The following is a 21,531-nucleotide window of genomic DNA, read 5'->3' as shown; positions in this document are numbered from 1 at the left end:
GGGAGGGAGGAGCGGAAAGGGAGACCTAAGCCAAGAGAAAAGCACCTGCCCTGCTGTCAGGCCTGTCCTAGCTTCAAGAGACCCACCTGTAGAGCAAGATCCCCACCGTTTGGTGTCCCTGGGGCCCCAGGAGTGTCTGACCCAGCATGGTATCTGTGTGGCCCTGAAACCCTCACTGCAGGACAGGACTCGGGGTCTGCTGCTGGCAGCTGTCCCGGGATGGGAGTCCCATCCCGCAGACACTCCGGGGACTCCGGCCTGCATCAGAGGAGGAGCAGCCTGGGCCTAGTAAGGTGGCCTCGGCCACGTTGGAAGATCAGCCTCAGAGGGCGTGAGGCCCCGCTCTGGGGCGACCGGGAGCCACACACACCCCAGCGGGCCCGGTCTTCCTGCACGAAGGCCTCCCGGTTTGCTCTGGTTTCAAGTCCGTGGTCTGTCACGGCTCAGAGGCCATCCGGACCTGAGCGGCACCCCTGTAATGTGTGTCTTTCCGGGGCAGGGATCCCCGGTGCACAGGGTGCAGGGTGCAAACGTGGTTCCCCTAAGGACATGAGGACAGACCCACCTGGAACATTCCACATCTCCCCTCCCTGGACAGGAGTGGCCCCAGGTGGCCCAGCACTGCGGCCCCTGAGTGGGCACCACCCTGCTCCCGTCTCCAGAGGCTTCCAGTCTCCCTGGGGAGGCCACTGACTCCTGGCTCTGTGCTGCCCCTCTGGCTGCCCTCCTTGCCCTCTGCCAGCTGACCTGTGCCCTCAGCCCTCCGGCAGCCGGGCAGGGTGCCGTGTGCCTGCTCCCCTCCTGCACCTGCTCCTGTCCCTGTCTGTGCTGAGTGCTCCTCTCCGACACTGTGTGTGGTGCTTTCTCAAGGGCCTGGATCCTCTGGTCATAGGCGGGGTAGGAGCTGACCAGTGGGTCCCCAGTGCAAGTCTGAGCCTTGTTTTGCGGCCGTGGCCTGGATGAGACCTCGGTTTCCCCTCCTGTCAGGACCATACCAGGACTCACACTGGGGTATGTGAGGCCTGATCAGAGCGAGGGTCCTGGACACACAGGGCGTAGGGATGAGACCACATGGAGGCCTCACTCTGAAAAGCATAGCAGGACTCAGTGGTCCTGCTGTGACCCCAGGTTCCTTCCAGCGAAAGCCTCGTGTCCTTAGCAGAAGTCAAAGGCCGGGGTGGGCATAGATACCTGTCATAGGAACGGGGTGACCTTTCCCAGAAACCGTGAGGGCGACCGTGAGGGTTGGCAAGTGGCAGGGTGCTGGAGAGGCTGAAGCAATGTAGCCCCACGGCCAAGATTTGGGGTCCCACCCCGTTCCCGGGTGGGAAGGCAACAGGGCCTCCCCAGGTCCTACAGAAACGCTGGCCGGGGCCACTTGGGCAGAGAGAAGAGCTGCCACCCATCAAGGCTACCCCGTGGGCTGGTGACGGCCGCTGCTTTCCTGATACTGGGGGTTTCTCATCGAGACTCCCTGGAACGGGTCCCCACCCCGCCGGCTGCAGGCTCCCCAGAGCCCTGGGGTTAGACAAGTGCCTCTCCCTGGGGCAGAAGGGCACCTGGGTTTGCCCAGGACTTCAAGGCCATGAAGTGCACCACCACCCCGACCCTGGCGCCCCTGCATCTGAAAGAGACACCCGTATCCCCCACCTCCTTGCCCCCGTGATCTTGTTTTTGCAGGGCCTCGGAGGAACCGGCAGCTGCTCGCTAAGAAGGGGCCATCTGTGAGCAGGGGAGAGACGGGCTCGCGGGCAGCTTGACAGCAAGGAAGGACACCGCAGGGAACAGCAAGAAAGGTCAGACCCTGGACCAAACCGCAATGATTTTCTGACCATACGCCGAATAATTTCTGTTCTCTTCCTTGTGAAGTGCTCGCAGATTCTCTTCTTTATTTCTAAACAGGGCCCTGTGTGGTCCTCTTTGAAAGATGTGCTTCTTATCTGTGGCCTTGTGGAGAAGCTCACCTTCAATCTGGGAGTCTCGATCCAGAAGGATCTAGAGCTGCCTGGTCGCAGATGGTCTCGGGGCGTGCGGGACTGACGTGGCCAACACCCTTCCGGGTCATCTCCAGACAAGTTTCACAGGTGTCTCCCTGCTCCGTGTTTCGGGCACAGTAAAGAGCGTGGGTCCCTAGTTACTGTGTTCCCGGAAAGCACATCGTGAGGTTCAAGGCATCCTCGGGAAGCCTGCTTCTCCAGAGATTCGTCATAGCTCCGATGAGACGAGAGTGGCCTGGGTCAGCTGAGAGGGTGCTCTCCAATCCCACTGCTGTTGATTGCCACGCCTCTCAACGCTGGGCCTCGGTTTCCCCGCGTATAAAACAGGCACGTGACTGCCCTGGGAGAACGTTGTTTAGACTGAATGGAATGACCAGCTGCACCCCAGCACTGGCTGGGCTTGTGCCGTGTCTTACTTTGGGTTAAGATCAGTCAGAGCTGCCTCAGGGGACCCCAGAGCCCTCCCCAGGGGTCCTGCCTGTTTCCAGGGGCTCGCCCCCAGGGTGCCTCCAGGTTTGACTCCCGAGGCATCGGTCCACACCAGGGAACGCCTGGCCGGCCACGTGCAGCTGGCTCAGTCACATCCTCTGTGGCCCCCGAAGCCGCTCTTGACAGAGCAAGGACATTCACAGTGTGTCACAAAGCATGACCCCGCCCCATGTACCCATGCTCTGTGTACATGTGCGCGACAGGAAAGTCTCTTCACGGAACAGCCCCCTCTCTGGACTGCGCAGTCTGGCATCTTCCGTGTCGTTATGTTCCAGTCTGTTCTACTCGTTAGGAAGAAAACGCTAGTTTTGAGCCACTAGATTGACTTCCTGACCCATCTTATGAGTTGCAGCGCCGCCCCTCCTCCCTCCCCCCCCAACCCAGGCGTGAAGAGCCCGGTGGAGAAGGCCACAGTGAGGGCTTTGGGTGAACACAGTATTTATTTTTCCGAAATGTGAGCACAGAAACGTTCAGCATTAGATCCAAGTTCCTCTGCTGTGTCTGCGCCTGGGGCTCAGGCCGAATCCCTCACTGCCCCCTCATTGCCTCCTCCCTCCAGAGCCAAGAAGACACCGGAAGCCTGTGCCGGCTGGCTTTGGCGTGATCCCGGTGCACACCTCCCCCCCACCTCCCCCCAAACACGGGCTTCTCCCTTATGTGGCATCTGAGGCCCCGGAGCCTTCTCTGCCCCGCGGGGATGGGGCAAGGTGGCCGGGTGGTTAGATGTCTGGGCTCTGAGGCCCACCAGCCTCTCCAGCTGACCTTGGTGAGTTTGGAGACTTGCTTTCTCCGGAATGAAAGTTACCATCTGCCAGCCACCTCCAGGGGCCAGGCCCGCCGGGTTCTCCCGCAGCGTCCGGTCTGCTGCTGCTTTTCTGTGAAAGGGGATCCTCATGGTCCGCCCCCACCTGGAGAGAGGGCAGACAAATGACCAGCGGAGAAGAAATGTCAGCTGCGCTCGCTCACGAGGACTCCTGTTCTTTTCGCAGACCTCTCGCCTGATCCGCGGGGGCGCGCCTGGTTCTAGTCTTGCACATGCTGAAGTGTCGCTAGCCAGCGGGAGTGAGTCACGAGAAATGCCCACGAGCTCCACGTGCAGAGAGAAGGGAGTGAAGGAGTCTTTGGTCCTGATGTTGGCCACCTGCCCCCTTGGTGCACCTGTTAGGGCCTGGTCTCTTTGGGGGTTAGAAACCCCCGGGTTCAAGTTCACCGGGAGCAAAGCTCCCCTAGTCTGCAGCATCAGCTCCTAGTTCTAGAAATCCAGCCTGGGGGAGGGGAGCAGAGGAAAATGCAGTGTCTGAGATGGCTCCCTCGGGGTGTCTCTGGGGGGACCAACCTTTCCGGGCTCCGGGTGCTGGCACGGGGAGGGGAAAGAGGAGGGGGAGGATGGCAGATGGGGAGGAGTAGGGGCTTGGAAGGCAAGGCTCAGGCTTTGGTTGGTTGCCCTCTTCTCCCCTCCCCTCCCCACGACACCTGGGAGGACTGACGGCAGCAGAGGTCTCTGATCTAGGAGAGGTGTGGAGCCCAGATGTCATGAAGTGATGACACTCTGGCCACGGGAACCCGTGTTCATCATTTTGAGTACCTTTGCACCAAAGGAGGGCCCCCAGGATGGCGCCTGCATGCGGTTTTCAACCCTGCTGCCTTCTTGAGCAGCCTGGAGGGTTCCACGCTGACGCAGACCAGGGAGCCCGGCCGGGTTCCAGCTCCCAGGGAGGGACTGCTCACCGGGGCCGAGGCTCATCAGCAGAGTAACAGAACAAAACTGGGGCTTCAGAAAGCATCTTTGGGGCCTAGATACTGGATCCCACTTGGACTCCTCCCAGTTATCTTCCAAAGCCAGGGCTATTAAGCGCCAAACAACACCCTGACTCCACGTGTACAACCCCAGCCCCCGCCCCCGGCTCAACCCCCCCAACCCCTTAAACTCAGCCCCCATCCCGCAGGCTACCCACCAACCCCCGGGCTCAGACCCCGCCCCCCGGGCTCAAACCCCACCCCTGGGCTCAGCTCCCCCCGCCTCCCAGGTTCAGACCTCGCCCGCAGGCTCAGACCGCGCCCCCCCCAACCCCCGCTCGGCTCCCCCCGCCCCCAGGCTCAGACCCCTCCCTCTGGGCCCAAACCCCACCCCCGGGCTCAGGTCCCCCCGCCTCCCAGGTTCAGACCCCGCCCCTGGCTCGGTTCCCCCCGCCCCCAGGCTCAGACCCCGCCCCCTGGGCCCAAACCCCACCCCCCGGCTCAGCTCCCCCCGCCCCCCAAGGCTCGGCCCCACCCCCGGGCTCAGCTGCCCCCACCCCCAGCCCTCTGCCCCCTCCCCCCCACTACGGCTCAGACTCCGCCTAATGGGCTCCGCAGAGACCAGCCCTCAGCTCCTGCAGAGCCCAGGGCTACGCTGACAGAAGACACTAGGGACCTGCCGAATTTGGGGTGTCTCAGGAACATTCCCGCCCCATATTCAGCGTGGACGAGGGCACCGCGCTTGGGGGTCGGTGGCCCGCGCGTTTCGGCCGTGCTGTGAGGCAGTCGTGACGTTATCAAGAGAGGCGTGGGGCGGGGGCACTCGGCGCGGCGGGCTCATTCCCCGCAGGTGCCACCCGCTCCACCCCTGCATCCGCCTTCACGTGGGGGCTGCCATATTGGCACACTTGTCGCTTCTCCTGGTCTCAGCCGATTGGCTCAGGGGTGGACACGTGATCCAAGCTGGGCCAATCAGGGTCTTCTTGTGTGGATACTCCAGATACCGGACAGGTGAGGCAGGGCTTTGCCCACCCGCTTTCTGTGCTGGCAAGCGGGCCAGTGTGGCCAACATCTGCCTGCCTCCCCCTGGGGGTCCCCCTGGGACTTCTGCTCCCCCCCTGCGTTTGGCCTGTTGGGTTGCGCAGCAGGAGATGGGGAGGAGGGGGGCCAGGAGTCAGGATACCTACCGTTCCTGCTGGCTCCCCGTCCCTGGCTGTGTCCCCGCTGAGGTCACAGCCCCCAGAGGCTGCCTCCTGTCTTCTGGTCCCTTGTGGTTCCCGTACCCTCTCCCTGCCCGCACGTTAGTAACTGGTCTCTTTGTTAAGCCCTCCTGGAATTAACCCTAATGGACCGTGTCATCTGATGTCTGCCAGGATCCTGGTCCCCCCTTGGAATTGTGCGCCAGAGCCCAGAAGGAGAAGTCGGAATTTGGGTGGGGGGCAGAACTGAGAACTTGACCATCGCGTGGCTCCGAGGGCCGGGGTCAAGCAGATGAAGGGGGAAGCCGTCTCCCTTCCCTGATTTACGCCTCCCAGCCCCGTGCTCACAAGCTGTCCAGCAGCCTCAGCATAAATTTGCTTTTCTGCTTAAACTATCGCAGGGTCATTCTGTTACGTGCAGCCAAAAGTCCCAACTGATACACCACCAGGCAACATAAAATCTTGTAACTGCTTCAGACTACTTTTAAAACAGAAACAGAAGAATTTTCATTTCCTTCCAGCCGTTAACTTTCCCACAAACCCAACACCAAAATGTTGATTACAGGTGCTGTTAGAGGAAAGTCGTCTTTAGCAGAACCAGGTAGGGATGACTCGGGCCACTGGAGAAGGGCTGTCCTGTCACAGAATGCAGGTGTGCCAAGCAGTGAGGGACAGAGACCCTGACGGTGGGTGACAAACCGGGAACAGAGCCAACTACCGGCTTGTGTCTGGACGAGATGCTTCTCGGCTGAATCTCTGGGGCCCACCTGCCTCTACCTTCCGGCACCTTCCAACCACTGGAAAGTCTACGTGCATCCTGGGCCCTGCTGACCTCTCAACTGGCCCACCTTGTGTGGTAGGCAGAGAAGCTGAGCGCTGGCCCCAGAGGGAGGGCAGGACCTCCTGCGAGGCAGCTTGGGTCCGAAGGGCCCATGTCACAATGTGTGACACCCAACTTGGACAGCGAACAGTTTCATACGAAGTGCGATGCATTTGGTTTTGGGTTTTCTCTTGGCCAAACGTTTTTTTTTTTTTTTTTCAGGTACACAAAAGACTATCGGGAACGTTGGCTAGCTGGAGTTCCGATTCATGTGAAGATACGACGAACACAGATACTTGTGCACAATCCCGGGGGTCCTGGGCCGTCCCCCGAGAGCTGCGTTTTGACCAGTGTCTCCCTGTGAGGACCGACCGCGAGGGAACAGCTTTCCTCAGTCGCAGCTTGTGTTGGAGGGAGGGTGTCTCCAAAGATATTAGGCGTGTGTATTCATGAGCCACAATCGGTTCAAACATTAAATGGAAACTTCACAAATTCTGTCCCCGCTGATGTGTCCCGGACCAGCTTAGGAATCGGTACAAGCCCTGCCCTGAAGAGACAGGCAGTTGGAGCCAGCAGGGACAGAAGGTAAGGCAACGAGCCGGCAAGTGAGGCCAGGTGTTTAAACACACCTGCACGAGCCGTTCGCGAGTGCCGGGGACAACAGAGGATTGTCCCCCCGGCTTCCCTCCTCCTCTGCTTGTTTTATTTCAGTGCAGCCGTGTGCGATCGTAGCAGACGCTGGATAGTATCTGAAGTAAAACGCACACCCACTTGTCCTCCAGCTGACGGAGGCGACCTGCCGCCTGCCCTCTATCCCCAGCGGTCTCTTGCCCGCCCCCCGTGTAATTCTCAGCCACTTCCAACATCTGTTTCCTGCGGGTTCGCTGACGTTAAAATGCCCGTCCGGGGTTCGTGTCAATTGGCCTATCGGCGCGGAAGGCCCTTCGCTCTGCTTATACCGATGGAGCGGGTTCTAGATCACTTTTCTAACAGCGACAGTGGTTATTTAGCTCCCGAATTAGCGCTTGTGGCGATGGCGAGTTACCCGTTTTACTTCGTGGCCTAAGACTGTCCGCGTAGCCTTCATCGGCAGCAGCATCATTCCCCGGGTGGGAATCCTCTGCCCACTGTCTCCGGGCCGCCTTCGTGCTCTGCCCACTGCTGGTGGGCGCCTCGGAAAACAGGGCCGGCCCAGGGCAGGCCTTCCCGACCACCCCGGTAGTGCCCACGCTGGCTGGGACACGGGAGTGTCTGACCTCGGGGTGTGGTCAGCAGGCTTCCTTTGGGCTCCACCCTGCTGCCTTTTCAATGTTTCGTCCCAGGGAAATGTGAACTTGATCTCCGGTGCCCACGGCGGGGACTCCCGTGGGAGACCCGGCCCCAGGCCACGCCTGCGTCTCCACCCCTGTTTTTTGGAAATCCGTCTGATGTTTTGAACGAGATGAGCTCGAGGCAGGCCCCAGCCCACGGGCACTGGGCATGATTCGCATAGGTAGGCTCCTGAGCTGCTGTCTGATCTAGACCCCACTCGGGAGGGCGGGCGCCCAGAGCCTGCCGTCTCCCGCTCCTGCCTGGGGACAGGGTGACCAGTAGGGTGGACCGCAGTGTGGACACAGCTGGGACTCCGACCGCCACCCCAGAGTCCAGTGGAACTGGGACCCTGGGGCTGGGGATCCCCTCACGCAAGGCCGGTGAGAGGCTGGGTCAGACGCTTAGCGGGGTCCCACGGAGCCGGGCTCGGCCGGGCCTCGGGCGGGACGGCTACGTGTGCGTTTTGTTCTTTCTCAGGCTAACCCCTCTCGGAGCCGAAGTCCGGCCACCTGGGCTCGCGCTTCTGAGTCACTTCCTGGCATCCTTGTCGCCCTGTAGCACTCTCAGCAGGCTCTTCTCATCTCTGCAGGCACGAACGATTTTCCCATTTGTGCTTTGCTGCGTTTGTCGGGCTGACATTTTTGTTGTTTTATTTCTAAGTGTGCAATTCGGTGGTTTTTAGTATACTCACAGATACGTGCAGCCGTCACCGTGGTGAGTTTTAAAACCTCTCGTTCACCCAGGAGGAAACCCCGGCCCTTAGCACTCACGCTCGGTATCCCCCCCGCCCCCACCCCGAGTCACCGCTGATCCACTTTGTGTCTGTGCACTTTTGCCTGTTCTGGACCTTTCCTTCGTGTCTTCTCTCACCGAGCGTGTGTTTAAGGTCCATTCAGGCTGTAGCAGGTGTCAGCACATCTTCCCTCGTCGTGGCCGAATAACGCCCTGTGGGGGATAAGCTTAGGAACCCCCCGGGCTTACACCAGTGGGTTAACAAGGCACAAAGAAATACGAAGTCAATGTAATGCGCACACCCGAGTTTGGGTAAACCAGGTTGGCACTCCAAGAATAGGGGGGTGCAAAGACACCCCGAGAGTAGGGAGGGGGTGCTGAGCCCCCCAAAATAGGGAGAGAGACGCCAAGACCTGAGAGATAAATGGCACAAAGGTGCCCAATACACAGGAATAACAAGAGTAGATATTCAGGGTGAAAGCACCCCAAATTTAGTACTATAGCAGAAAGCTGCTTTCATAGGAGAATAGGGCCAGGTTCGGTAAATCGGTGAATTAGACTTTGGACGGCTGCACTTTAGGCAAAGCAGCCCTGAGCGGAGATGGTTAACAAAAGAAAAGATGTCTTGTCAACCCTGCCCTAGGCCGGCAAAGACAAACAGGCACGGCGCCTCCTGTCCGCTGTTAACAACCATCTACCCATCTGCCCGGCGCCTGGATTTTGTTTTATGTTGACCCAAGCCCCAAACGCTGTATGTCTTCGAAATCCCCCTTCCCCCCTCACATCCACAAGTTAACGTTCCTGGTTTCTTTGTCTCTTTGTACACGCCCATCGCGTTTGCAAGCCTTCTGATCTGAATAAAGACGGGGCAAGGACCCTTATTCCGGGCTCTTGTCTTTTTCCCGAACAGTAGCCATCTCTCGTCTGAATCCTGCGTCCGCTCTTTTGCTGGCCAAAAGAGAACTTTGGACTTAGAGTCTACGACACGCCCCTCTGTGTGGCTGTGCCACGTGTGGCTCTCACGGGCATCAGTTGATGGGCGTCGGGGGTCGGTTCCACCTGATGATCTGAGTGTCCTTGCACAACTGTTCGCGTGGCCGCGTGTTTTCACTTCTGTCGAGCGTCTACCCAGGAGTGGTCGCTGCGCCACGCGGTAGCTCTGATTCACCGAGGGGCTGACGGGCGTCACAGCGGCTGCTCCTGTCGCATTCCCACCTGCAGAGCGCCAGCCTCCCGGCGCTGCCGTCATCACCAACACGCCCTTTCCTTTACAAGCCTTGGTGTTATTGTGAGGTTGGTGGTGGTGCCGCCTCTTTTCCTTTCCGATTTTAGTAGTTTGGAGTCTCCTCTCTTTTCTCCTTGGTCAGGCTGGCTAACGGGTGGTCGCTTTATTGAACTTTCCAAGGAACCGGCTTTGGTTTCGTGGATTCTTCTGCATTTTTTTTTTTTCATTCTCTCTTTCATTAACTTCCATTCTAATTTCTACGAGCTCTTTCCCTCAGCTTCCTTGACATTTATTGTGCTTTCTTTTTCCGGTGTCGTCAGATGGCAAGTCAGAAAGACTTGAGGTAGGTCTCTTCCTTTTTTACGATTTTATTTTATTTTATTTTTAAGTTTATTTTGAGAGAGAGCACAAGCAGGGGAGGGGCAGAGAGAGAGGGAGAGAGAATCCCAAGCAGGCTCAGCACTGTCAGCGCAGAGCCCAGCTCCAGGCTTGAACTGATGAACCGTGAGATCACGACCTGAGCCGAGATCAAGAGTCAGACGCTTAACGGACTGAGCCACCCAGGCGTCCCGAGATAGTGCTTTTTTAACGCAGTCACTTAGCGCATGAGTGTCCTTCTAGCAACCCTTAGCCACACCATGCACGTGCGGGCCTGTTGGGTCTCGTTTTTGTTTTATCTCGAAGTATTCGGAGGCTTACTTTCTGATTTATCCTTGGACTCCTTAGTTATTTATTATTTAGGGCGTGTCGTCTAACACGTCGCTGCGAGCTTCCCGGTTTGGTTACCATTTCGTGTCGGTCACAGAACACAGCGCTGTTTCCGTCCTTTCTCGCGACGGAGGTTTATTTGCGGCCAGCACGTGGTCTGTGCCAGAGAACGTTCCGTGTGTGCTCCCGAAAGGCGTCTCCTGTGGTTGGTGGGGCGCCCCGTGGAAGGCTGGCAGGTTTTCTGTGCGTTTGGGTCTATTTCCCGGTGATCGTGTCCTGGCCACATCTGTTGTGGGCCGCGGGGGGTGTTGAAGGCTCCCGCCGTGGTTGTCGAAAGGTCTCTTGCACTCCCATTCCTGCCCCTTTTGCTCCACGGATCCTGGAGATGTGCTGGTGGCTGCTCTGTAATTGGCTCTTCCTCGAGGACGGTCGCACAGCGTCCCGCTGACCCCCAGCAGTATATTTGGCCCAAGTCTATTGTGTTTGCCACCGGGGCGGCCACTCCAGCCTTCCCGCGTCTGCCTCTGAGTGATGCATCCGTTTCCGTCATTTTACTCTTGACGCGTTTGCATCTCGGCTCTGCAGCGTGTCTCGAAAGTGGCCGTGTTCCCAGGTCGGCATCTCACCCCCGTTCACCGAGGGGGTCACAGGAGCTTGGAGGCACCCCTGCCCTGCCACCTGGGTGTCTTGCCTGACTCCGAGTCCCGCACTTTGACAGCTCCTACGTCACCTGCCGGTCTGCCGACGGCTGGGGCGAGTTTGAAGCCCCGGGGCCCTCGTGCACGTTTTCTCATCTGGTTTTCACGCTGCTCGGTGCACTAGGCCTGCTGCCTGCCTTTCCAGAAGCACAAGCTGAGGTTCGTGGACGCAGGATGCTCTGCTTGGGGTTCTACAGCCAGTGGGGAGCGGGGGGCCCGGCTCCAGGCCCCCGCTGCCTGGGCGCCGCCCCGCTGGGCCAGGCCCGCATCGCAGCGACAAGACGGCTCAGCACCGGGGGTTTTACTCCCAGGTGCACACACTGTGGCGGAGCGCACCCTCCCGGACCCCTGTCCCCGCACAGACGCTCAGCCCGGCCGTGGCCCGGCCGCCCCAGTCTCTGGCATCTCTCCGTCCCGCGGCGGTAGGAGGTGGGGGAGGTCGGGCGCCGGCTCCTCTGGGCTTCTGGGTCCCTGTGCCTCTTCTTTCCGTGGCCCAGCGGCCAGAGTCATTGACACGGCAGCGCCGTCCACAGGGTGCAGGGGTGGGGCTCGGTGGGTGCCCAGGGAAGGGGAGCCGGACACCGGGGTGCTGGCCACGTCCCCTGTGCCTGGGCTGCCAGGAGCGAGCGCTGGATGCGGCAGTTTTGAAGGGACTTTCTTCTGATTTGACGAAGAAACACAGTGGTTTCTTTTCTGTTTCCCGCGCGGTGACAGGCCGCTCACGCAGCGCGCACTCGGCCGGAGGGAGGGGCGGCTGCTCGGCCTGGCGGTGGCTTCACAGCCTGGCTGGGCAGGTGGCGCACCATGGTCTTAGAACCCCCCCCCCCGCCCCCCCGTGGACTGTGCTCCAGCTTAGCACCCCTCCCCTTTCGACACTGCTGTCCACGCGGGAGCCAGGGTTCTCTAGCCTCCAGCATCCTCCGATGACCCTGCTGTGTGGCCACCACCTCCAGGGGGCGTGGGGCCCTGAGTGGGGCCGGGCAGCCAGCCGGGAAGAGGCGGGAAGGGGCTGAGCTCCCAGCTGACTGGTTGCCCTGGCGAACTGGGCGGGGAACGTGGTGGGGGGGGGGATGCCCGTCCACCTGGGACACTGGCTCAGGGCTGGCGGCCAGACACGACCTGCCCCACGGGGAGCCGCTTCGGCCAGTTGTCATGCCCGGGTGGCCTGCACCCCAGAGAGGGCGGGGCCCCGTCCCCAGAGCCCCGGGCCTGTGGGCTGCTGGTCCCACAGAGATGCCCTCGGGGGGGATTTGCACGCCACGCTGAGGGCGCGGCAGTCCCCTGCCTGTGTCCTCTGGGTCCTGCATGCGTCGCACCTGTGTCGCACGTGAACCCACAGCCTGGGAGAGGAGGGACCTAGCGATCTTCTCACCTGTCCACCTCTGTTTTAGCCAAGAAAACCAGGACTCGGAGCATGGTCTCATGAGGAGGTGCCACGCGGGAGGGGAGCCGAAGTCCGGTCACCAGGCACGCTGGTGGTTCTGGGTGTCAGGGGACAGCAGGTGCTGCTCAGGTCCACGAGCACAGTCAGCGCCCCCACAGGTGGACATCTCCGCTGGCCCTTGTTTGCGATCAGCCTCTCTCTGTCCCTCAGCTCTGCCCAGAGCCGTGTGGCCTCGACCCGGCTCCCTGCTAATGCAGGTTGCGGGGCGGGGGTGTCTCAGGCTTCCAGAACAGCAGCCCCCCCCTCCCCCCACACACACGCTGCCCTGTCCTCCTCCGGTTAGCCCTGAGCTTTGCGGACATCCCGCGGGTGCCAGGGAGTTCTCTGGCCCTGGAGTCCCCTCTCACCTGCTGGGAAACGCCAGGACCTCGGTCCCTGGGGAGCCGCTCTCCAACGATGCACCCGAGGTCCAAAGACTCACAGAAGACTTCCTTTCCAGTTACAAAATATCTCACACACACACGACTGAGGACGGTAGTGACCCTCACCTGTGTGCCCACACCCCAATCAGCCAGACTGGCAGCGGAGGGTCTCCAAGATGTGTCCTGGCCTCCTCGGGGTCGTGGGGTGATGGGGGCAGAGCAACCCCAGGAGCGTCCCCTCCCTACATGTACGGCCTGCAGGGCCAGGCGTCAGGTGGGATGCGGGGCTCCCCGTAGCTGGGCACGGTCACCCTCACGGACCACGGGGAATCGGGGCTGCGTGCTGCCCGCCTCCCGACCCGATGCTTCAGAGAACTGGGAGCTGCCGCCGTCCGCGAGCGTGGCCTTCCCTCTCGCGTCTGCTGGTTTGTTGCTGCCCGCTTGGCCGTTGCGGGAGAACGCTGGCATTGGCTCCCAGAAGTTCACTCTGGGCTGGTGGCACTTACCCCCACCCCCCCACCCCGGGGGGCTGGCTTCAGGGAAGTCGGACCTGCCTGGTCGTGATTAATGGACACAGATCTGCCCCGGAGAAGCTAACGTAACAAGAGCCGTAGGCCTCTGCTTCTGCGCTCCTGCCTCGGCCGCGGGCGCACGCGTGTGTTTCTGTTGGCCGCGGCCCAGATACCATCGAGAGGTGGAAAACAATCTGGAAATCTGAACAGTGTTGAACAAGGAAAGAAAATGCTCTATCGACCCAAACAAACAGAGATACGGTCTCTCCGCCCCCGGCCCCCCGACGTGATGCTCCGCTGGGCCTGGGAGGAAAACAATGAGACGCTGAGGGGGAAACACGTGAAAACACGCAGCCCGTGAAGACAGAACAGAGTGCATCCGTCCCTCGGCCGCAGCCCCGGACAGACCCTGGGACCCCGGGGCAGGCCCCCCCGGGAAGAGGGACCTGGCGAGCGGGGCAGGGCTCTCCCGGGGCTCTGGGCCCGGCCCAGGCGGCCTCTCTGTCTGCTCTGTGGACAGCACGGGCGTCCGGGTGTGACGTGAACGCCTCTCCACGTGTCACCCGCTTCCCTGTCACGGATATGTGAGTGATCTTCCCGCAAGGATGCGCTGCGCCGGGCACAGATGGGCCTGGGACACGGCGGTGGGGGGGCCCGGGGGCTGTCACACGGAGGTGAGAGGGTCGGGGAGCCCGAGGGGCGGCGCCGGGGTCTCCGGGCGGAGCCTGGTCGTGGAGCATGAGGACCAGGTTGTAACTCCACCTGAGGCAGCAGAACTGCTGCCCTTGGAGGCCGTGTTCCGGCAGGTTCCACATCCGGTTGCATGGGGGTCATGTGAAAAGCACCGGGGCCGACACTCTTGGTCCTTCTGGAAGGAGGGAGCACAGAGCCAGGTTCCAGACGTGCTCTCTTCTTGGTGAGGGCGCCGGGGACCCACCGTGGGCAGCGGGGGGATGTGCGCACACAGGCAGTCGCCTCCCCCTCAGAGCCTCGGGCGTGGGCCAGGGGACCCTGACGGTGCCCCCGTGCCAGGGCCGTGAGGCGTGCGCTCTGGGCGGGCTGGGGGGAGGAGGGCTTCCGAGGACGTCCCCCCGCTGCCGTGCAGGGACCGCCCCCCCCTTGCGCTGTCCTGACAAATGGTCGTGTGGCGAAGGTGCCGCGTGAGGTGCTGACGAGGAACGGCTTTTGGAAGGATTGGGGTTTGCGGGTCCAGGGCAAGGCCCGAAAGAGCTCTGCTGTTCCTCCGAGCCCTGCGGCTGCGCCAGGGGCCCACGGCCCCCCGGGGTGACCGAGGCCCAGGGGGCAGCGGACGAAGCGATGGGAACTCACGGCCGTTCACCCAGCTCCTGGCTCAGCGTCAGGCGTGTGGCCCCCCCGGGGCCGAAAACCGCACGGCCCGGGGAGGGTGAGGAGCCGGAGGGCCGCCCTCCTCTCTGCAGCCGGCCCCCCACCACCCCCGGCTCTGCCTCGAGGGCTCCGCTCGTTCTCAGGTCCTGGGCAAGACCGCAGCTCAGTTGTGTCCCTTCTATCTTACAGAAAACTTAACCTTTTTACCCAATTATTGAGGACAGGATTCTAAAGGGGCCCCGACATTTCCCCGCGTGGGGCACCTGCCTGGGACACTTTTCCCCGTGCAATGGGGCGTGGGCATATCTGTGGACGCTTCACACGGCCAAGAGGACTTCGTGAGTATAATTCAGGCTGCGGGCCAGTGCACTTGGACGTCAACCAAAGGGAGGTCGTTTGGGTGGGCCCGGCCCAGTCGCTGGAGCCTTTTACGTCTGAGCGGGGAGGTCCGATCAGAGAGCGCGTATGGTCCTGCCGGCCTGCAGACGGTCGCGTGATGCCGCCGGCCCGAGGGCCACCAAGCAGGGAGGTGCGGGCAGCCTCCACAGGTCAACAGAATGAGACGGTTCTTCCCCAGAACTGCCCGCAGGGGACACAGCCTGGTCACGCGTCGGTTCCGGCTTCGTGAGACCCCGAGCAGAGAACCCGGTCACGCCGTGCTGACTCCTGCCCCACAGAACCGTGGGCCAGTGAAGCAAGCGTTGGCCGAGCTACTAAATTGTGATTCTTTAATACGCAGCAACAGGTAATCATACAAAAAGCAGCACAAACGCATGGTTGCAAAGTTAGCAAAACCAGACGCAAAAAGAAGGGAATGAAAACCACTGATGGTGAGTCCGCCCAGACGGGCCTCTGGCTAACGTGGCTGAGCAGCCTTTCATGTATTTTCTCTCTCTCTCTTGCACATTTACCAGCTGTATCGGGCTGTGGTTGACCTACACCACGTTTTAATGTTTTTAAATCATGGTACAGTTCGTCAGATGGACGTGTGCTTGCTCCCATGAAGCCTGCCCCTCAATCAGGATATTGAACCTGTCCTACTCCCCGGAGTCCCTCATGCTCCTCTGAGGCCCCTTCCACCCACGCCCGCCCATCCCCGCCACCCCCAGGTGCGTGATGACACCGTTCTGTCACTGTGCAATGCAGCAGTCCCCCCCCCCCCTTAACTGTGGTCTCCGTGACCGGCGCTCGGCCGTGGTCCCGGAGCAGATGATCCTGCATCACAAGCCCTCGTCACTGGCCCACCTCACCGTGTGGGCGTTCCGTCACCTCCCAGCCTCCCAGGAGGAGGGGCGAGTGCAGGGCAAGAAGACATTTCGAGAAGAGAGAGACCACGTTCACGTACCTTTAATTACAGTGCATGGTTATAATTGCCCTATTATTAGTTATTGCTAATTTCGTGCTGTGCCTGAGTTTAAAGTGCACTTCACCGCAGGTGCATATGTGGAAGAGAAGAGTCTCTGGAGGGTTTGGTGCTGTCCCTGGCTTCGGGCATCTGCTGGGGGACTTGGAAGCATCCCCTGCAGATAAGGGTGGGGGGCGCTTCTGTGCCGTCATGTCCAAGAACCGTGTGTCGGTGGAATCATGCGGTCTGTGCTCCTTGGTTTGGTGTTTTGATCTCCGTGTTTCCTCACGCTGCCTTCAAATTCAGTAAGTTCAAGTTCATCTGCAAGATCGGACCTTCTGTTGATCCCATCCAGCCACTTTCCATATGAGACTCACAGTTCTTGTCTCTGGGCCTCTGATCTGGGTCCTTCTGGCCTTTCTCCACCCTGTTTAAGGTGCGCGTCTCCCCCTCCCTCCTGGAACGCACGAGGTCAAGTTGTGACGAGGGCCGCAGTGTCCTGTCTACCAACACATTCACCTGCGTCACGTCACCCTGTTTCAATCAACTTGTCCTAATGGGTCACACTTCCCTGCTTCGTGGCACGCCTGGTGGCACTTCACTGGATCCGGACGTTGTGTGCTTTACCTCGTCGGGGGCCACGGAGTTTCGTAGTCACGTGACTGCTGGTTTCCTCAGACGCGTGTCCTGCTTAGTGTTCCTTGTCCTGGGTCTGTCTTATCTAGCTCCCCACACTCCAGCCCCTTGTCCCCGGGCGGTGAGCGGGCACCGGGGGGCGGGGGGCTCAGCTGGGCTTTGTTCCCATCCTGCGGCATAATGTCCTTCATTTCCTCATGGCCAGCGTCTCCAAGAGAGCCCTTTCCTGTTTTGTCCGGTGTTTTCTTGGTTCAGACCAGAGGGTAACTCTAGTTCCTGTTATTCCATCTCAGCCAGATGTAGAAATATTGGCATATATTTTGAAAAAGAAACAAGCCAGACCCGGTGTTTTGAATCCTGGTCACCATGCCTGGAAATAGTCAGTGGGGTTCGGGCTATCTCCCTGCAGAAGGCCCAGGGAGGTTGGCTGCAGGAGATCGAGCCCCACCCCGTGCCCTCGGGGTCACTGCTGGGCTCAGGTCCCCGTCGGATGTGCCCATGGGCCCATCTCGTCTGTGGGAACCCCCAAAGTGAGCTCTGGGGAGCCGGGTCCTGAGACGCTGACCGGGGTCAGAGTGGGGCAGGGGGACCCTGGGTGAGGACGGGCTGCCCGTGGAGGAAAACTCACACGCGAGCAGGAGATCCTTGTCGGGACCTGGTTCCCGGGGCCGAGGTGGGGAGGCAGCCGCGTCCACAGGGCCGGCCTCCCGGAGCCGACACGCTCACACCGTGAGTGTTGAAGGAAACCACGACCTGTCGTCACGGTGTTCCCCAAACTTTTTTAACTTAAATTTAGTGAGTTGAACCTATTGGTCTCCTAACTAGAGCGAATCCATCTGTCCGTCCACACCCAAGTTCCTGTTCGGGGCCCTGAGAGCCGGCCGCACCCACACCCCGTCCTCCGGTCCAGGACCCGGGAAGGGACAGGGCGCTCGGAAATTCTCTGCCACGGAAGCTCCGCGTACACATCGCTGTCCCAGGGATGTCAGTCCTGTCCAGCGTCAACCTGAGCGATGGTCCCCCAACCGCAGCAGTGACACCAAACGGGAGGAAATTGCTTTCTGCGAGAGAGCCCAAATATCGCAGTTTCTGGATCAATAGAAGAGACGTGTTGAATAGAGTGACAGGAACGTTCGATTCGCTCCGTCTAGAAATCACATGAGATGGGAGCCATTTACTAATAAGATTCACATGTGTGGAACGAACACATAAAACACTACCCTGAAATTATAATCTTACCAGGTCTCTAAAACATGGCGTAAACACTTAGTAACAGCAATAAAACCAAAGGAGGAAAAAAAGTTGAATTTATTTTAGAAGACAAAAATCTGGCTGTGTGTCTGGGTTATTTTAGTGAATTTATTGGCAATAATAAAGATAGTGTAATTACAGTACTTATAAATAGGATAAAATGTAGGAATCTCAGGCAAGAGTTATTTAAATACTCCGCAGTTGTAGAACATTATCTAAAAATTATAATCTGAGAGGTTTGAGACATTGATTAATCACTTCATGGCAGTAAAACTAAGAGGAAAACCAGAATTAACTTTAGCAGAGAGGAAAGTGTCTTGCTGTGATTTTGGGTCTTCAGAAGCCTCCTTGGAGGATGGGGACAACTTGGAGGCAAGTCACTTCTGCTTTGAGGCTGCGTGGACAGTGCTTGGTGGAGACACATCTCTGGGCACGTCAATGGGCATATGCATGTCGGGGAGTCCTGGGGTGGGGCCCCAGGCCCCTAGGCAGTTTCTTCCTCCCGTTCTGGAATCTGGGGAAGGACCGACCCTCTGCTGTGAGGCCAGGGTGAGGGAAGGAGGGAGCCCAGGTCGGCGACACCTTGTTCCATGGGCAGGCTGGATCGAAAGAGTTCTGTCTCCCGCTTCTGACTGTGATTTTCTGCTGTGGCGAAGCGTTCCCAGGGCGGTGACTTCCCCGCGTGATCTTTAAGGGCATGGACTGTTCTGGCGCTTCCATTAATCCCACACACATTTGGGTGTTTTCTTTATGTTTAACTCGCCGCATCAATGTGTCCTTGGAACCCCTTTGGGTCACCGTCCAGAGGGCCCCCTGAGACCCGCTCTCTCTCCGTGTTCCCGAGCTTCTTTCTGCTGACGAACTAGGTCACCAGGCCCCCCTGCGTGCCAAAGCTCGGTCAGGAGCTCGGTCGGGGGCTCCCCGTTGTGGAAAATGCCCGTTTTCAAAAAAATCTTTATTGCAGGGGCGTCTGGGTGGCTCAGTCGGTTAAGCGGCCGACTTCGGCTCAGGTCGTGATCTCACGGTTCATGAGTTCTAGCCCCGCGCCGGGCTCTGTGCTGACAGCTCGAGCCTGGAGCCTGCTTCGGATTCTGTGTCTCCCTCTCTCTCTGTCCCTCCCCAGCTCGAGCTCTGCTTCTCTCTCTCTCTCTCTCTCTCTCTCTCTCTCAAAAATAAATAAACATTAAAAATGTAAAATAAAATAAAATCTCTATTGTGAAGTTCACCCTTTTGAAGTGAGCAATCTGATGGTTTTTAGTCATTTGACTGTGTGGCACAACTGTGGCCATAAACAAGTTGGAGGTTCTGTTCGTCACCCACTAAGATCCCTTCAGGGCTGAAGTTTGGGTGAGTTGACAGCCTGTCCTTCACTCTCTTTCTGATTCCAGAGCCCCTGTCTCCTGCCCCAGGAGACCCTGGCACCCTCTCTGGGGCCACCACAGGCAGCCCCGTGGCGAAGTTTCGGGAGCGTCCCCAGGAGGGTGTCCTGCACCATGAAGCTGCCGCTGGGACAGGGGCCACTGGCGGGCTGACCCCGAGAGCCCGGAGCGGGAAGGGCGGAGTTTGCCGGAACCTAGTTTGAGAAACACTGACGGGGAGACTCGAGTCCAGTGTCCCCAGCTGAACGCCCTCCCGCATCCTGCCTCCCTCGCTCCACCACCCTCACGTGCCACATCCCGCCCGTGTGGCCCTGCCCTCCGCCTCCAGGAGGCGCGTGGTCAACACTTGCTTTGTGCCACATACTCTCAGAGCCCGGACACGAGGCGCAGAGCAAAACGTAACAGGACCCCCCTGTCCTCCCGTAGACGTGACACAGTCCAGTTGTTGGGACTTTGCTTTGGCTCCTGAGCAGCTGCCCCTTCTTGGGAAAGGAGGTGGCGGTTTTCAGGGCCGCGGTGTGTGAGACGGCCGCTGCTGAGACTTGGCCCGTTCATGCTGGTTAGCGACCTGCACCGACCCCTGGCCTCTCCTGTGTCACCCGTCACTCGGCCCCCCTGGACGCATCTTCATTCTTCACAGGTGTCTCCAGTGGAGGAAACACAGCTGCTGGCAATGTCCCGCCAGCGTCGTGGGGGCTCCGGGTCCGCGGACGTCCGTCTCTGTCTCCCCTGCACCGTGACCAGATCTCAGAGCAGCCTGGCTCAAGTTCAGTCGAGGAGAGTGTCTTTGCCAGTGGGTGTGGGGCGTGAGTGTATGTGTCATGGGAGCAGAGACTCCCCTGGGTTCCTGGCCCCCCAAGAGGAGGGACAGGGCATTTCAAACAGTGTTTATTTTATTTAAAGCAGGAAAGAAACATGACGTTTTATGCAACTCCAGGATCTTGGAACTGCCATATTTATGACGCAAGGAACCAGCAAACAAGGCTGCCTGGGGCTCATTTGGCTGTATATTTGGTAGCACACGAGCTGTTTGGGCACAGAATCCAGGACACCGGGCACCAGCGGGGACATCAAGTCTGTACCCCGGGCCGCTGTGTTGAGGAGGCAAACACTCCCCCCTTTGCCTGAAGGTTGGGTCACCGTCAGACTGGCTGCTGCTGGCTGTCCCCACCCTGGGCGGCTGCTGTCTCAGGCTCGGCCTGCCTCCAGCCGTCCGACAGCCTCTCCCAGCTCGCTGGGGACCCCTGTGCACCTTCCCCCTGACAGCACCGCGCCCTCTCTGTGCTGTGTCACACCCTCACCCACCAGCTACGCATCTGGACAGAAGACACACGAAACCAGCGCCGTGGCAGTTGACGTCCTGTTCCACGAGCACCTGTCTTTCTCCTTCCGTATTCTGGGCTCCTTGCCTTTAAGTAGGACCTGGCTGACAACATCCGCACTTACTTACTGACAGACAGGCCTCCTCCGGCCGGAACGTGCCGGCCTCAGGGGATGCATGTCGACGTGCATCCCGGAGCCGCCCATGGGGTCTGGCGCACAGTAGGCACACGACACAGACTTGCTGGATGGCTGATGGCTCCGTGATCTCTCAAGATGGTGGGAAGCGCTGTGACCACTTACTGAGCGTGCCGCTGTGTTCCAGCATCTCGACTGTGGCAGATGACCCTCGAGCAATGCAGTTTGAACTGCTTGTGTCCACTTACCCGTGGCTTTTTTACAGTACACACTAAATGCATTTTCTCTCCCCTGTGACTTCCTTAAAAACGTTTTCTTTTCTCTGGCTGACTGTGTTGTGAGAATACAGTATACAAGGCATACAGTGTACAAAATACGGATCAATCAGCTGCTTATGGCATCAGTAAGGCTTCTGGTCAATGGTAGGCTACTTGTAGTTAAAGTTTGGGGAATTAAAAGTTCTCTGTAGTCAACCGTGAGGGGTAGGCACCCCTCACCCCTGTGTTGTTCAAGGTCAACTGTGCTTTGTCACCGTCATGAGGGAAGACTCTCTGTGCTTCTCTGAAACTCTTATTTAAGTATTGCCCTGCTCTGCTGTCGGCTGGTCCTGTCATGTATGCGCCTCTGTGACCCGGGTCATGGGGGGCAGCGAGGAAAGAATGAGGTGCCTCTTCTCAGAAGGTGTTGGCAACAGAAGGGATGAAATCCGTGTCCCCTAAAGTTGCAACACAGCAGCAGGAGAAGTGGGAAGGGGCCGGGACTCTTGAGGGCCACCCCAGAGAGGGGCAGGAGGCAAGGGCAGTGACTGCCCTTGCTGGGAGGCCGCTGCCTGAGGCTCTGACCACCCACCTGCACAACCATGCCAGCCACTGACAGGAGGG

The 21,531-nt window shown here is 59.5% G+C and overlaps 1 long non-coding RNA gene across 2 annotated transcripts; it reads left to right on the top strand.

The window, feature by feature from the left end:
• The first annotated feature begins 4,813 nt into the window (after positions 1–4,813).
• LOC122241086 lies at positions 4,814–21,092 on the top strand. Of its 2 annotated transcripts, XR_006221052.1 has the most exons (4): positions 4,814–5,234; positions 5,988–6,278; positions 6,465–6,827; positions 19,833–21,092. It is a non-coding gene; the product is annotated as an uncharacterized LOC122241086 (long non-coding RNA). The 2 variants fall into 2 exon arrangements; XR_006221051.1 differs by lacking the exon at positions 4,814–5,234 and having other exon boundaries at positions 5,247–6,278.
• Positions 21,093–21,531: the final 439 nt, after the last annotated feature.

The sequence above is a fragment of the Panthera tigris genome, chromosome C1 (genome assembly GCF_018350195.1).
Source record: "Panthera tigris isolate Pti1 chromosome C1, P.tigris_Pti1_mat1.1, whole genome shotgun sequence".
NCBI classification, from domain to species: domain Eukaryota; kingdom Metazoa; phylum Chordata; class Mammalia; order Carnivora; family Felidae; genus Panthera; species Panthera tigris.
The sequence above is the reverse complement of the archived record's forward strand: the minus strand, read 5'-3'. Positions and strand labels throughout refer to the sequence as shown.